Below are 15,813 nucleotides of genomic sequence, written 5' to 3' on the forward strand. Positions count from 1 at the left end.
AGTGCCAACGTAGACGAGGAAGAAAGCATTGGCGCCACTCGCCTTGCAGTGTTTCGAACGAACGACTGAGGAAGGAAGACCTCCCTATATGAAGGAGGACGGCAAGTTGCGCAAGACGCATCTACGGACAATCAAGCATCCTTATTGGGAACTACTACATCCGTGTTTGCAATAGTGTTTGTAGTTTTGTTTTGTTGTAGGCTATATGCGACAGTTGTCTCTATAGTGATATGTTGTTACCGTGAGCAGCTTATAGCCTGCAACCTCAACCCAACGGTCACCCAACGGATAAGGACACATGCAGAAGCTTACAGGTATGCATCTATATTATCTGCCACTCTTTCAATTGTTTCGCAACTTAACAGGTGAACACTCAACCAATTCATCCAATATGAAATCATGTACATTCATACCAACTTACTTTGTTGCAATAGGAGATAGTGTCTATATATAGATTCATAACGTTACGCCCCTGACGTCCATAGTAGCCCATCTGCAAAGGATTTAAAGGTAGTAAATGCACATGCAATTGTTATGCATCTGAAAAGCATGGAATCCAGTGAGGTAGTAATAAGAGCACCATTCGAAGACAGTCTACCTGCTAAGACTGTGGTGCTCGATTGTGCCAACCAAATGAATGAACTCAAAATGTGTATGCCGCTATATTCAGAGTAATGAAAGGTTTTATTGTCATTTTGAGGTGGACTACAGTACAATGTGGATTGGCTGCCCAATTTTATTTATTTATTGTTTGATCGTGCCTCCTGTTTTGCGACGTTCTGCAATGTCTGAAGTGCGTGCAGTAGACTAGGCTAGGGCTGTAACAGGTGGGGATGTCAAGACTAAGCATCATCTATTTTTATCATACAATGCATTATACAGCAAATGCACGCCTTGGAATGAGCAATTGCAATATGGAACATTGCATTCTCCTATCACATGCATCATTTGTCATCAAGTTAAATCCTATTGAAAGGTATGTAATGCATACATTGTGTTGAATGACCAGCAAACCCCATTTTTCATGGGGACCCATACATTATCCATCTGCACGATTCCAGACATGCATTGACTTCAGGGGCCAATTTTTTATAATATTAATCAATATCAAAATGATCATGCTTTGTCTAAGATTCTGTTCACCCATAGGAGTGGCAATATTTCAACCAAAGAGGCAAAATTTGGTTGAAATGCAATATTTAAATTACATAGCATGGGGTCATTAATAAAACAGGATCTTTGCTGTTGCACAATATGCAGTATCATCAGATATCTGGTTCAAATTTCAAAGTTCCACCCAAAAGCAAAGAAATACCAGGGTGGTGGTGGTGAGGGGATACATTTGATCTGGATTACTGGATCAAAGATTTTGCCACCTCACACAATTTCTGAATAATCCCACACATCTCAGATAGCCCACATGGTTAACACATTAACCCCAGCAGACATGAACCAGGGACCTTTTGCATATCAGCCTTATTAACTGGCCATTAAGCTTGAGGATCAATATTGTTATTTCCAGTTACAACCTTCAACAGGCTTAATGTATTTGGGCATACACAATTATATTCATAACTTACATTTTGGGTTAATTTAATTATTTTTGATTAAGGATTGTTATTGCATGTTTAGGCTTGTTTTTTTGGGACTTGGGATTTGGGTCAGTAATAAATATCACAGACAATGCCTGCAATTCAATGAAACACTGGCAGGCAGCATTAGCCAAGTATTGGATTCTGTCTCAGCCACTCTCATTGCTTTAATTCTATTTTTATAATTTCACACCATTTATTCACATAAACATATGGAAGCTTTTCAAGTTAAGGAAAATATATTCAATGCCGTCCCAACACTGTCAACTCTCAGCTCACTTGCCACCACTGTTGGAACACTTTCCATTTCATCTCACTTGATCTACATTGTCACAAAACTAAACTGATCTCAAAGGAAACGCTTGAGCTGCATATGTCTTCTTTGCAGAACATGCTATGTCATCTATGCATACAGTGCCTTCAGGAAATATTCACACCCTTTGAAGTTTTCCACATTTTGTTGTGTTACAGCCGGAATTTAAAATGGATTAAATAGAGATTTTTTTCATCTGGCCTACACACAATAACCATTGGCCAGATACATTTGAATTATGTTTTTAGAAATTTTACAAATTAATTAATTGAAAATGAAAAGCTGAAGTGTCTTGTTATGGCAAGCATAAAGTTCAGGAGAAAAAATGTGCTTAACAAGTCACATAATAAGTTTCATGGACTCACTCTGTGTGCAATAATAGTGTTACATTTTTTTTTGAATGACTGCTTAATCTCTGTACTCTACACATACAATAATCTGTAAATTCCCTATATTCGAGCAGTTCATTTCAAACACAGATTCAACCACAAAGACAAATGCCTCGCTTAGAAGGGCACCTATTTGTAGATGGGTAAAAAATTTAAAAAGCAGACATTGGGCTTTCAACATCAGGCCAATGGTGACTTAAAAACAGTTACAGAGTTTAATGGCTGTGATAGGGGAAAACTGAGAATGGATCAACAACATTGTAGTTACTCCACAATACTAAACTAAATGACGGAGTGGAAAGAAGGAAGCCTGTACAGACTAAAACTATTCCAAAACATGCATCCTGTTTGCAATAAGGCACTAAAGTAAAACTGAACTTTGAACTTTACAGTGCATTCGGAAAGTATCCAGACCCCTTGACTTTTTTCACATTTTGTTACGTTACAGCTATATTTTAAAATGGCTGTAAAAAATAGATGAGAACTCTATTGGTAGATAGTGTGGTCTACAGCTTATCATAAGGTACTCTACCTCAGGCGAGTAATACCTCGAGACTTCTTTAATATTAGACATTGCACAGCAGCTGTTATTGACAAAAAGACACACACACCCACCCCTCGTCTTACCAGACGTAGCTTCTTTGTTCTGCCGGTGCATTGAAAATCTCTCCAGCTCTATATTATCTGTGTTGTCGTTCAGCCACTATTCGGTGAAACATAAGAAATTACAGTTCTTAATATCCCGTTGATCATAGGTCATCAATTTAATTGTCCAATGATTGTATGTTAGCTAGTAGGATTGATGGCAAGGGAAGTTTACTCACTCGCCTACGGATTCTCAAAAGGCAGCCCGATCTGCGTCCTCTTTTCCTCCGTCTTTTCTTCACGCAAATGACGGGGATCTGGGCCTGTTCACGGGAGAGCAGTATATCTTTCTCATCGGACTCGTTAAAGGAAAAAGCTTCTTCCAGTTCGTGGTGAGTAATCCCCGTTCTGATGTCCAGAAGTTATTTTCGGTCATAAGAGACGGTAGCAGCAACATGATGTACAAAATAAGTAAATAAATAAGTGACAAACAATGCAAAAAAATGAACAAAATAGCACAATTGGTTATGGGCATGTAAAATGTCAGCCATCCTCTTCGATGCCATCTTAACATGATTGGAGTTCCTCTGTGGAGATGGGTGAACCTTCCAGAAAGATAACCATCTCTGTAGCACTCCACCAATTAGGCCTTTATGGTAGAGTGGCCAGAATGAAGCCACTCCTCAGTAAAAGGCAGTGGTGGAAAAAGTACCACATTTTCAAACTAAAAGTAAAGTATACCTTAATAGAAAATGACTCAAGTCAAAGTGAAAGTCACCCAGTAAAATACTACTTGAGTAAAAGTCTAAAAGTATTTGGTTTTAAATATACTTAAGTATCAAAAGTAAATGTAGTTGCTGAAATGTACTTAAGTATCAAAAGTAAAAGTAAAATTCCTTAAATTACCCAAACCAGAAGGCACAATTGTTTTGTTTTTCTAATTTATGGATCGCCAGGGTCACAATCCAACACTCAGACATAATTTACAAACAAAGCATTTATGTTTAGTGAGTCCCCCAGATAAGAGGATTGGACCATTTTCTGTCCTGCTAAGCATTCAAAATGTACTTTTGGGTGTCAGAGAAAATGTATGTAGTAAAAAGTACATAATATTCTTTAGGAATGTAGTGAAGGAAAAGTAAAAGTTGTCAAAAATGTTAATAGTAAAGTAAAGGACAGATACAAAAAAAAACAACTTAAGTAAAAATACTTTAAAGTACTACTTAAGTACTTTACACCAATGGGAAAAGGCACATGACAGCCCGCTTGGGGTTTGACAAAAGGCACCTAAAGGATTCTCAGACCATGGAAACAAGATTCTCTGGTCTGATGAAACCAATATTGAATTCTTTGGCCTGAATGCCATGCACTGGAGGAAACATGGCACCATCCCTACGGTGAAGTATGGTGGTGGTAGCATAATGCAGTGGGGATGTTTTTCAGCAGCATGGACTGGGAGACTAGTCCGGATCGAGGAAATGATGAACGGAGCAAAGTACAGAGAGATCCTTGATGAAAACCTGCTCCAGAGCGCTCAGGACCTCAGACTGGGGTGGTTCACCTAAAGTTCACCTTCCAACAGGAACATTAGCACACAGCCAAGACAATGCAGGAGTGGCTTCTGGACAAGTCTGAATGTCCTTGAGTGGCTCCGCCAGAGCCTGGACTTGAACCCCATCGAACATCTCTGGAGAGACCTGAAAATAGCTGTGCAGCGACGCTCCCCTTCCAACCTGACAGATTTTCAGAGGCTCTGCAAAGAAGAATGGGAGAAACTCCCCAAATACAGGTGTGCCAAGCTTGTAGTGTCATCATACCCAAGAAGATTTGAGGCTATAATTGCTGCCAAAGGTGCTTCAACAAAGTACTGAGTAAAGGGTCAATACTTACAGTACCAGTCAAAAGTTTGGACACCTACTCATTCGATGGGTTTTCTTTATTTGTACTATTTTCTACATTGTAGAATAATAGTGAAGACATGAAAACTACGAGTTAACACATTTGGAATCATGTTGTAACCAAAAAAGTGTTCAACAAATCAAAATATATTTTATATTTGACATTCTTCAAAGTAGCATTTGCACACTGTTGGAATTATCTCAACCAGCTTCATGAGGTAATCACCTGGAATGCATTCCAATTAACAGGTGTGCCTTGTTAAAAGTTAATTTGGGGAATTTCTTTTCTTAATGCATTTGAGCCAATCAGTTGTGTTGTGACAAGGTAGGGGTGGTATACAGAAGATTGCCCTATTTGCTCAAATACAAAATCTATACTTTGGGAAGAACAGCTCAAATAAGCAAAGAGATATGACAGTCCATCATTACTTTAGGACATGATGGTCAGTCAATCTGGAAAAGTGCAGTCGCAAAAACCATCAAGTGCTATGATGAAACTGGCTCTCATGAGGACCGCCACAGGAAAGGAAGACCCAGAGTTACCTCTGCTGCGGAGGATAAGTTCATTAAAGTTACCAGCCTCAGAAATTGCAGCCCAAATAAATGCTTCACGGAGTTCAGGTAACAGACACATCTGAACATCAACAGTTCAGAGGAGACTGTGCGAATCATACCAAATTTCAAATCAAATGTTATTTGTCACAAATTATTTGTGCCGAATACAACAGTTGTAGACCTTACAGTGAAATGCTTACTTACAAGCCCTTAACCAACAATTCAATTTTAAGAAAAAACTAAGAAATAAAATTAACAAATAATTAAAGAGCAGCAGTAAAATATCAATAGCGACGCTATATACAGGAGGTCAATGTGCGGGTGCACCGGTTTGTCGAGGTAATTGATGTAATATGTGGGTAGAGTTATTAAAGTGACTTGTGCAATGCAAGTAGTTTGGGGAGCCATTTGATTAGATGTTCAGTAAGCTAAGGATCCTGGGACTAAACACCTCCCTTTGCAACTGGATTCTGGACTTCCTGTCGGGCCGCCCCAGGTGGTGAGGGTAGGTAGCAACACATCTGCCACGCTGATCCTCAACACTGGAGCCCCTCAGGGGTGCGTGCTCAGTCCCCTCCTGTACTCCCTGTTCACCCATGACTGCATGGCCAGGCACGACTCCAACACCATCATTAAGTTTGCAGACGACACAGCAGTGGTAGGCCTGATCACCGACAACAACGAGACAGCCTATAGGGAGGAGGTCAGAGACCTGGCCGGGTGGTGCCAGAATAACAACCTATCCCTCAACGTAACCAAGACTAAGGAGATGATTGTGGACTACAGGAAAAGGAGGACAGAGCACGCCCCCATTCTCATCGACGGGGCTGTAGTGGAGCAGGTTGAGAGCTTCAAGTTCCTTGGTGTCCACATCACCAACAAACTAGAATGGTCCAAACACACCAAGACAGTCGTGAAGAGGGCATGACAAAGCCTATTCCCCCTCAGGAAACTAAAAAGATTTGGCATGGGTCCTCAGACCCTCAAACGGTTCTACAGCTGCAACATCGAGAGCATCCTGACTGGTTGCATCACTGCCTGGTACGGCAATTGCTCGGCCTCTGACCGCAAGGCACTACAGAGGGTAGTGCGAACAGCCCAGTACATCACTGGGGCTAAGCTGCCTGCCATCCAGGACCTCTATACCAGGCGGTGTCAGAGGAAAGCCCTAAAAATTGATTTGACTTATGACTTGGGGATAGAATCAATCAATCAATCAATTTTATTTTATATAGCCCTTCGTACATCAGCTAATATCTCGAAGTGCTGTACAGACACCCAGCCTAAAACCCCAAACAGCTAGTAATGCAGGTGTAGAAGCACGGAGCCCCTCAGGGCTGTTTAGAAGCCTCTTGGACCTAGACTTGGCGCTCCGGTACCACTTGCCGTGCGTTAGCAGAGAGAACAGTCAATGACTAGGTTGGCTGGAGTTTATTTTTTAGGGCCTTCCTCTGACACCGGCTTTCATGGTCGAATTGCTGCAAAGAAACCACTACTAAAGGACACCAATACTAATAAGAGACTTGCTTGGGCCAAGAAACACGAGCAATGGACATTAGACTGGTGGAAATCTGTCCTTTGGTCTGATGAGTCCAAATTTGAGATTTTTGGTTCTAGCCGCCGTGTCTTTGTGAGACGTAGAGTAGGTGAACGGATGATCTCTGCATGTGTGGTTCCCACCATGAAGCACGGAGGAGGAAGTGTGATGGTGTGGAGGTGCTTTGCTTGTGACACTGTCGGTAATTCATTTAGAATTCAAGGCACACTTAACCAGCATGGCTACCACAGCATTCTGCAGCAATACGGCATCCCATCTGCTTTGCACTTAATGGGATTATCACTTGTTTTTCAACAGAACAATGACCTAACACACCTCCAAGCTGTGTAAGGGCTATTTGACCAAGATGGAAAGTGATGGTGTGCTGCATCAGATGACCTGGAATCTACAATCACCTCAACCCAATTGAGATGGTTTGGGATGAGTTGGACCGCAGAGTGAAGGAAAAGCAGCCAACAAGTGCTCAGCATATGTGGGAACTGCTTCTAGACTGTTGGAAAATAATTATAGGTGAAGCTGGTTGAGAGAATGCCAAGAGTGTGCAAAGCTGTCATTAAGGCAAAGGGTGGCTACTTTGAAAAATCTGAAATATAAAATATTTTTTGAGTTGTTTAAAATAAAAATGGTTACCACATGATTCCATATGTGTTATTTCATAGTGTTGATGTCTTCACTATTATTCTAAAATGTAGAAAGTAGTCAAAATAAAATAAATTACCTTGAATGAGTAGGTGTGTCCAAACTTTTGACTGGTACTGTATGTAAATGTGATACATTCAAAACATTTTCTTTGTCATTTTGGAGTATTGTTGTCACGTTCCTGACCTGTTTTCCCTTGTTTTGTATTTGTTTAGTATGGTCAGGGTGTGAGTTGGGGTGGGCATTCTATGTTATGTGTTTCTATGTTGGGTGCAATGTATTAGCCTGATATGGTTCTCAATTAGGGGCAGGTGTTTTACGTTTCCTCTGATTGAGAACCATATTAAGGTAGGCTGTTCTCACTGTTTGTTTGTGGGTGATTGTTCCTGTGTCAGTGTTTGTACCACACGGGACTGTTTCGTTTCGTTCGTTCGTGTGTTCCGTCCAGTTCGTGCGTTCATGTGTTTTGTTCTCAAGTTCAGGTCTGTTCACGTCGTTTGTTATTTTGTAGTTTGTTCAAGTGTTTTTCGTCTTCGTTTAAATAAACGTGATTATGTCTTTAAACTACACTGCATATTGGTCCGATCCTTGCTCCTCTTCAGATGAGGAGAAAGACGAGCGTTACAATTGTGTGTATATTGATGAGAGGAAAAAACTATTTAATCCATATTAAAATAAGGCTGTAATGTAACAAAATGTGGAAAAAGTCAAGCGGTCTGAATACTTTCTGAATGCACTGTATGTCCTGAATAGAAAGCCTTATGTTTGGAGCAAATCCAACACAACACATTACTGAGTACCACTCTTCATATTTTCAAGCATGGTGGTGGCTGTATCATGTCATGAATATGCTTGTCATTGGCAAGGACTAGGGAGTTTTTGGGGGGGGTAAAAAACCCAGAATAGGGCTAATCACAGGAACAATCCTAGATGAAAGCCTGTTTCAGTCTGCTTTCCAACAGACACTGGGAGTTTAAATTCACCTTTCAGCAGGGCAATAGCCTAAAGCACAAGTCCAAATATACACTGGAGTTGCTTACCAAGATGACATTGAATGTTCCTGAGTGGCCGAGTTACAGTTTTGACTTAAATCTGTTTGAAAATCTATGGGAAGACTTGAAAATGGTTGTTTAGCAATGATCAACAACCAACTTGACAGAGCTTGACATTTTTTTTAAAGTATGATGTGCAAATATTGTACAATCCAGGTGTGCAAAGCTCTTACCGAGACTTACCCAGAAACACCCACAGCTGTAATCGCTGCCAAAGGTGATTCTAATATCTATTGACTCAGTATTTCATTTTCAATACATTTGCTAGAAAGTCTAAAAACATGTTTTCACTTTGTCATTGTGGGGTATTGTGTGTAGATGGGTGAGAGAAAAAATCGATCTAATCCATTTTGAATTCAGGCAGTAACACAACAACATGTGGAATAAGTCAAGGGGAATACTTTCTGAAGGCAGAACAGAAATATGAGCCCTCAGTGTGCTTAGTAAGCATCTCTCACACAATCCGTTTAGAAAATTGTGTGTCTATGTTATAGTTGTAATAGTGCTTCGTATAAGCCTAAGGAGAACACTGCCTTTCCCTTTAAATGCAGCTTCGCTTTAATTGGGGAATTTTGGTTGTAGACTCCATTTATTTATGCATTTTTTAAATATTTTATTTAACTAGGCAAGTCAGTTAAGAACACATTTCTATTTACAATGACGGCCTACCCCGGCCAAACCCTAACCCGGCCAATTGTGCTCCGCCCTATGGGACCTCAACATGATGGAGTTGAACTACTCTGGAGATTTGTGGTGTGAATGGGGCTTCATTGCCGATGTGATAGGTGTCTGTACACACTCAAGTTGTACAACTGATACAAATGGTAGTGATACAACAGAGAGTTTTTCTGCACAAAAGAAATACACAAGCATTTTGGAGTCACCCCACAGTCGTTGTGTAAACATTATTTGTGCAGTCAAGCTCTCTGTTGACTCACAAAAATATCAGCTGTATCACAACCATTCTGAAAAATTATTTGTACATCAGTTGTACAACATGAGTGTGTACAATGCCACAAAAGAGGAAATGCCAGTTATCCTCTTCCCAGCCGTAGTCTGTTATTATACACTGCTGATAATATCCTACCTCGGCGGTAAGAGCACACTCCACCTCATTCCTATTTGCATAAGACTACATTTTTGGGTAGTCACTCCCTGACACAGGAGGCTGAACAACATAGTGTAGAGATGATAATCATGAATAAACCATTGTGGTAATTACTTGCTAATTGCCCCCAGAAGAGTTTGGCATGAAGTGAGAACTCCACTCAAGAATAAGAGTTTGCCCCTTCATAGATGTGTGTTGGACCAACAAGAGCATTCGAACAATCAGCCATGGAACAACCATAGGCTCACAACAAAGAAGGAACCCACTGGGCAGAGACGTCATTTCAACATCTAGTTTTGATTTACATTTGTTTGAGATGTCAACTAACATGAATTCAACGTGAAATCAACAAAAAAGGTCACAGTGTCATTGGATTTAGGTTAAAAGTTTGGTGGGAAAAAAGACGAAATTCCATTACGTTGATGACTTTTTGCAAATCCCAATCCGTTGATTCAAGATCATCAGATTGCGTTTTTTGTTGTTGAAATGACGTGGAAACAACATTGATGCAACCAGTTTTTGACCGGTGGGAAGGAAGGAGGAGGAAGATCAGGTCCCCTAAAGTGCTAATTTGCTGTGTGTGCCTCCAGTTGACAAACTACACTGCCTCCCCAGTTACGCTTGCACACAGGTGTTCCTAGCACGCTAGATAGCTAATTAGCACAGGTGGCCGCCTATGTCTTCTGTCTGTCTTCTGTAAACAAGCAATATAACATGGCGATATGGCCGTGTGGGAACACTAACCCTATCAAGGTGTGTAGTATTTTAACCATTTTGATTTTGGAAAATTATTTCTCGCTAATATGAAAGATAAGTTCCAAAACCGTATGTTTCCAAAACCGTACAGCAAACTATATTTTTTAACGTTCAGAACGAGTGTCGGGGATCTTAAAACAAAACTCCTGACCAGAAGATGCTGTCGTCCATAGGCGCGAAAGCAGTTTGCGTCTATGAATGGGTTATTACAGGACAGAGAAAATTACCCAATGAAATTACGGTAAGCAGCCAGTTACATTATATCAAAGTACTGATGTAAAAAAAAAAAAAAAAAAAACAGACAAGCCCTTGTAGAATAGATAATTGTGTAATATGATGAGAAGTAGGGAGAGAGATCGATCTTCAGTCAGTCTTCAATCAGGTTAGATCTTGACCACTTAGCCGGCCACACAGGGACTGGCTCTCTTCCCATCTATCGATGTGGAGCTCCTCTTGATGAGCAGCTTGCCATAAGTCCCTCCCACCTGGCCCATGGTCAGGCGTCCAGGATTGACACACACACACAGCCAATCACATCCTTGATGAAGTAACGTAGCTTGGAGGGGACGATGAGCACATCAGGACTGAGGGGCATCTGGCCGTAGCTCTGGAATTTCTCATTTCACCAGCAGGTACAGGGGGTAGTAGCTTCTCTGGGTCAGCATGTGTTTCAAGATGCGTGAGAATCTTTCCGAACCGGAAGCACAGCTGATCTCCTCTGCTCCCATGTCGAACACGATGTTCGTAGAGGTCAGGCCAAAGGTCACGCCCTCCATGAGCAGGGTGCAGGGGTCAGGCACCAGGGTCACGCGCTGAGGTCCGGAAGGGTGAAAGGGGGTTGTGTGTAAATTAAGCGATGGAGGACATATCTCTGGGAGGGAAAAAATACCAACCGACATCCAACTCCTTGTGTGCCCTCTACAATGCTTCCCACACATCTGGAGAAGATTGCATCAAACGTCTCAGTCACCTGAGATTTCTTTATCTGCTCATGCAAAGTCGCCAAGCAGTATGCAGACGTCGGGGCGGTCCCTGACGATGACGTTAATGAAGTCCACCAGGGGGTGAAAGGTTAGGCTGTCAGAGGGGTTTAGGGATCACAGGCCATCAGCTGCTCTGGTACATCAGGAATGTCCATTTCCTGTTTGATGGGATTTGAGTAGAACAGAGAGTAGAGTTTAGATGCCACCAACTTCCTACTACAGTCTTACAGAATAAGACTATAATATAACGTATGTCACAATTTCAATGTCTCGATGAGTGTTATTGAACCTGGCAGTCTCACACTCTTCAATATCTTAGCTCATTTCAATGTGGCTGAAATATTGCTCTGTTCTGTCAGATACGCACTGTATAATTTTTTGGAATCCTTTGCACTCCAGTATCTCTACTTGCACATTCATCTTCTGCACATCTATCACTCCAGTGTTTAACTGCTAAATTTTAATTATTTCGCCACTATGGCCTATTTATTGCCTTACCTCCCTTACCTCATTTGCACACACTGTATATATACTTTTTTCCTATTGTGTTATTGACTGCATGTCTGTTTATTCCATGTGTAACTCTGTGTTGTTTGTGTCGCACTGCTTTGCTTTATCTTGGCCAGGTCGCAGTTGTAAATGAGAACTTGTTTCCAACTAGCCTACCTGGTTAAATAAAGGTGAAAAGAAATAAAATAAAAATAATCATTTGAGATGTAAAGACAGCCTTGACCTTAAACAGAATGAATTAAAACTATGTCAACAGTAATGACCTAACCTTCTCTCTTTAACAATTAAGACAAAACACGTTTATTCATTCTGACGCAGTAGAGCAGTAATGCTACACACCTTAAATGTCACCGGAAACATTGATAGTCTTCTGTCCGCCAGAGAGGAACCATTCATTCTGTGCTGATAAAACCACAATGCTTGTTCTGTGCTATACAGAAATAGCTAATAACCACTGTTTGATAACCATTGGGATTTTTTTTTCCACATACGCAATTTCCTTTCACATGCACTAACAGATAAAAGGCAATAAGAAAAAATAATATGAGCAAAACAAAGATGAACATGCAACTGACTAGGGCCACTAGGAACCAAGGAGATGATGGTTAGCCTGAGGGCCATCCAGAGGCAAGTAGGAGGGGAAGAGGACAGCTAGCAGCAGTAGCAGTGGTACTGTGACAGCCAGGCACTAGCAGCTGTTAAAGGTAGTGAGGTTATGGAGAACGGAGCCAAGTTAAGTACTTTTACTAATTAACTATTGGCTCTGTCTGATGCGGCCCTATCTGTACGGCACTATCACTACCTCGTTCTGCTACCTCGTTTGGCCCAGTCATAGCCTTGCTCCTTGGATTTTGCCTCTTGGCTCATACACAACAATATAACAGAACAGAATCACCTCACAAATACCAAACACCACTGGCGTAACAGTTGGGTAGAGTCCATTCATTTTCAAGTCAAGTCTGTTCTGTTCTGTGAATAGATTGGACTGATTTTCGGGCATTGCAAAATGGTCATTATTTTAAATGCATACCGTGCATTCAGAAAATATTCAGACACCTCATTTTGTTACATTACAGCCTTATTCTAAAATGGGTTAAATATATATATATATTTTTTAATGTATGCACATTTATTACAAATAAAAAACAGAAATACCTCATTTATATAAATATTCAGCCCCTTTGCTATGAGATGCGAAATTGAGCTATTCTGTTTCCATTGATCATCCTTGAGATGTTTCTACAACTTGATTGGAGTCCACCTGTGGTAAATTCAATTGATTGGACTTGATTTGGAAAGTCACACACCTGTCTATATAAGGTCCCACAGTTGACAGCGCATGTCAGAGCAAAAACCAAGCCATGAGGACGAAGGAATTGTCTGTAGAGCTTCGAGACAGGATTATGTCGCGGCACAGAACTGGGGAAGGGTACCAAAACATTTCTGCAAACCTGGCACCATGCCTACGGTGAAGCATGGTGGTGGCAGCAACATGCTGCGGGGATGTTTTTCAGTGGCAGGGACTGGGAGACTAGTGAGGATCGAGGCAAAGATGAATGGAGCAAAGTACAGAGATCAGCAGCAGAATGTCCTTGAGTGGCCCAGCTAGAGCCCGGACTTGAAGATCGAACATCTCTGGAGAGACCTGAAAATAGCTTGAGAGGTTCTGCAGAGAACAATGGGAGAAACTCCCCAAATACAGGTGTGCCAAGCTTGTACCGTCATACCAATGAAGAATAGATGCTGTAATCGCTGCCAAAGGTGTTTCAACAAAGTACCGAGTAGAGGGTCTGAATACTTACGTAAATGTGATATTTAAGTTTTTTTATATATGGGGTATTGGTATAGATTGAGAAAAAAACTATTTTATCAATTTCAGAATAAGGCTCTAACGTAACAAAATGTGGAAAAAGTCAAGGGGTCTGAATACTTGCTGAAGGAACTGCATTGTGAAGTAACTGCATCCCCAGGCTGGAAGTCTGGTGACTTTCAACTTATATTTAGAGTTGTCTAGAATTGAGATTCACCACAGCCCTTATCTCTGTATCTCTATCTCTTATCTCCTGCTGTTTTCAACTCTCTAGAGACAGCAGGAGCGGTAGAGATACTCTGAATTATCGGCTATGAAAGCCAAACGACATTTACTGCTGAGGTGCTGACCTGTTGCACCCTCTACAACCACTGTGATTATTATTATTTGACCCTGCTGATCATCTATGACCATTTAAACATCTTGGCCATGTTCTGTTATAATCTCCACCCGGCACAGCCAGAGGAGGACTGGTTCCTCTCTAGGTTTCTTCCTCAGTTCTGGCTTTTCTAGGAAGTTTTTCCTAGCCACTGTGCTTCTACACCTGCATTGCTTGCTGTTTGGGGTTTTAGGCTGGGTTTCTGTACAGCACTTTGTGACATCAGCTGATGTAAGAAGGGCTTTATAAATACATTTGATTGATTGATCTCAATATACACTTCCCTGAGGTGCCAGGACATGATTTTACGTGTCAGGCGCATCCATTTATTAAAATGTAGTATTCCCTAAGAAATACAATGTTTTTATTCTTACTGATAACATACGTTTTTCATTCCCTTTATATTAACCTACTGCATTTTTAACAAGGCTGACTTGCTCAGGGAAAGCTTAAAGTATTTATATACCTTCTGTTCTTTCTTGAGAATCCTAATTCGGAAAGAGCAGTTGCACTCTACTCTATTGAAAACAAATTCATTGCCAGCGGAGTTGACATATTAATAAATACTGAATGGTTTATTCTTAAATGAGTCCAGACACTCATCTACAGCTAATTGTCAGGACAAAGTCAATACAGCGGAATCTCACCTTTTTACACAAAGATACAAATATTAATCCCACTGCAAGTGTTTTAATAGAGAAGAAAAAAAAGATGTACACAACATACTACTCTTAAGAACATGGTTGAAAGTCGAAACAAAACACAGCAAGGCATTCAAACTCAAATCATTGACATGTCAAGTTAGTTGGGTAATCAAATCATTTGATTAGTAATGTAACAAAAAAAGAAACTCATCCACTTAATTCAGTCATTGTCGTATGTCCTGCTTTGTGTCGCCCCTTTGTACATTGAAATGTTCAGTCTTTTTTTGTAAGACCAACTTAGTGGCATTGCGATTCGTGTCCACCCTGAGATTGGAAGGTTGGGAGTTTGATCCACGGCCGAGTCATGCTATAAGAGATAGACTCTCTGCTTTTGCTGGTCTGTGACTCCGCCCCCGGTCAGAGGGGAATAAGGCAGGCTCACAAAAGTTACACACACAGGGAAACTTTAATTACACACACACGCACACAAACATAGACACAGAGATTCATTCTCTATACATACCAAAGACTGTAAAAATGGGACCAGATGTGGACCCATAGGGGTAAACCCTGTCTCACGCTACAGAAACTGTAGATAGGCTCCTGCTCCTACAGCATGAGTCGTTCTGGCTCACAGAAGCCAAGCCTCGTGCAAGGCTACTACTTAACTAGGATGTTGGTGCCATGATAATATCATAGCCAATGTCATAAATAGTCATGACAGTTTCTGTCTGTTCATGACAGCATGTTTATGTCATAAAACAACCATTGTTTGATTACTGAATTCAATAGATTTCATTGTAAAAAAAATCTAATAAAAGGGGGGGAACCATTGTTTGACCAATATAAATAGTGAAACAAATATTGATTCCCTTTACATTAGTGGTCTTAAACTCCTGGCCTGCGTGCCACATCAGATCCGCAAGCTGCAGTTTGGTGGACCCAGGCCTGGTGTGTGAGCCCACTGCACATGTACAAAACCAGAGCCATAGATCTACAACATATAATGGAGCACTTAATTTTATTGTTATTTTTTTCAAAT

The 15,813-nt window shown here is 40.9% G+C and overlaps 1 protein-coding gene across 1 annotated transcript in view; it reads left to right on the plus strand.

Moving 5' to 3' along the window:
- Nucleotides 1-15,813, plus strand: part of LOC139570660 (brorin-like) — a 40,686-nt gene continuing 24,873 nt past the window's right edge. The window contains exon 1 of the mRNA XM_071392726.1: nucleotides 1-314. The gene's annotated coding sequence lies outside the window, so the exon portion shown is untranslated. The remainder of the gene's footprint in view (nucleotides 315-15,813) is intronic.

This window comes from Salvelinus alpinus, chromosome 3 (genome assembly GCF_045679555.1).
Source record: "Salvelinus alpinus chromosome 3, SLU_Salpinus.1, whole genome shotgun sequence".
Taxonomy (NCBI): Eukaryota; Metazoa; Chordata; class Actinopteri; order Salmoniformes; family Salmonidae; genus Salvelinus; species Salvelinus alpinus.